We start from the raw sequence: 2,032 nt of genomic DNA, 5'->3' as shown, positions 1-2,032 counted from the left end.
GTTAGGTGCATATATATTTAGGATAGTTAAATCTTCTTGTTGTATTGCACCCTTTATTATTATGTAATACTGTGTTAGGCTGTTCTTGCATTGTCATAAAGAAACACTTGAGACTGGGTAATTTATAAAGAAAAGAGGTTTAGACTTTCACTGGCAACATTAGCTGGCACTTGCTCTACTCTCTCTAATGGGGAAGCAGTGAAATACAAGAGACTGAACTGTATCTGCCTTTATTTCCGATGGACTCACATTGAACTTTCAATCACAAAATTATAGCAAAGAAAGGAACCCGGACTTTAGTAACACAGATAGAACAAGTTGCAGCAGCAGTGGCAGCAGCAGGAGAAAAGCTTTAATTTAGTTGATTTTCCGTGGTTATTGGTTATTTGCTAGTCTCATGGTGATGGAAGCTGCAAAATTTTTTGAAGGGACCAAGAAGCTGCTGAAGGTTTGGTTCTCCTGGTAGCAGCCTGATACAAACGAAGGATGTGGGAATCTTAGCAGTACTCCAAGATCTGAGTGGGACATATTTTTGAAGAATGTGTAATGTTCAATCAAGTGTGGCAAAAACTGACAAGAAGGAAGCTTATGTACTCAGTGAGAGTAGCATATTTGTCTCCAAGAGACGTTTCATTTTGAAGACATGTGGTACCACCCTCTTGCTTAAAGCACTGGTTCCTCTGTCGAAGCTTGCTTGGTATTACGTGGGTTTGACTCTACTCAAAGCTTCTTTTATTCTTATAAGAAGTTCATTAAGCCTTCTCACCAAGGGTACCCTAACCAGAATTTCCAGGAAGACATAGAGTTTCTTAATGCAATTTTCCCAAATGGAGCAGCATATCGTATGGGATATATGAATTCTGACTGGTAGTACTTATATACTCTGGAGTTCCCAGAGAGTTGGGTAATCAGTCAACAAGATCAAACCCTGGAAATTCTGATGAAGTGAACTTGACCCAGCAGTTATGGACCAGTTCTACATGAAAGATGGTGTTACTGCAAAGAATGTCACTCGTAAGAGTGGAATCTGTGACCTGATTCCAGGTTCTGTCACTGATGACACAATATTTAATCCTTTTGAATATTTGATGAATGGAATGAAATCAGATGGAACTTATTATTCACATCACTCCAGAACCAGAATCTTCTTATGTTAGCTTTGAAACAAACAAGTCAGACCTCCTATGATGACCTGATTAGGAAAGTTGTGGAAGTCTTTAAGCAAGGAAAATTTGTGATGATCTTGTTTGTTAATCAGATTTCTAAATGTTGCACAGTGCTTTCTTTGCCCCAGAAGATTTAAGGTGTTAAGTGTCTTGATTGTCAGAGTGCTATGTTCAATGATTACAATTCTATTTTTACCCACTTTGCTAAAAATTAGCAACAGCAAAGTTAAAAAAAATGAAGAAAAAACACAAAAAGAGAATACACGTAGAGGGTGGTGGATACTTTCTAGATGTTGATACTGGGGGCAGTGCTTTCCATAGCCACCACTTTGTACTTACAGAAAGCCCTAGATGTAATGATAGTGTAATCATTTTGAACTGTATGCATTATATCAAGGAGTTAGATGTCTTGAATGAATGCTTTCTTCTGTGTTTAGGTATTCTCTGCCACTCTTGCTGTGAAATTCAAATGCATGTAGAAAAAAACTTTTATTATATGAGACTTTACAACACTCATGAAAGCAATTAAATTTGGTTTATGCACAGCATAATATTTCTCCAGGTATCATCCCAAATTCCTCACAGACAAGGCTTTTGTCCTCATTAGGTATTGGCCTCAGCTAACCATCTGGGACAGTTCTATTAAATTGCTGTGAGAATTTTACATTCAGTTACCTCCACTTTCTAGAATGCATTTTTTTTTTCAAACAAAGTCTCACTCCGTCACCCAGGCTGGAGTGCAGTGGTGCAATCTTAGCTCACTGCAACCTCCACCTCCCATGTTCAAACGATTCTCATGCCTCAGCCTCCCGAGTAGCTGGGATTACAGATGTGCACCACCATGCCCAGTTAATTTTTATATTTTT

The 2,032-nt window shown here is 38.3% G+C and overlaps 1 pseudogene; it reads left to right on the top strand.

Annotated features, from left to right (window-relative positions):
• Positions 1–403: 403 nt before the first annotated feature.
• On the top strand, positions 404–1,396 carry LOC103232865 (S-adenosylmethionine decarboxylase proenzyme pseudogene; annotated as a pseudogene).
• The last annotated feature ends 636 nt before the right edge of the window (positions 1,397–2,032 follow it).

Source organism: Chlorocebus sabaeus, chromosome X (genome assembly GCF_047675955.1).
Source record: "Chlorocebus sabaeus isolate Y175 chromosome X, mChlSab1.0.hap1, whole genome shotgun sequence".
In the NCBI taxonomy this organism is placed as follows: Eukaryota; Metazoa; Chordata; class Mammalia; order Primates; family Cercopithecidae; genus Chlorocebus; species Chlorocebus sabaeus.
The sequence above is the reverse complement of the archived record's forward strand: the minus strand, read 5'-3'. Positions and strand labels throughout refer to the sequence as shown.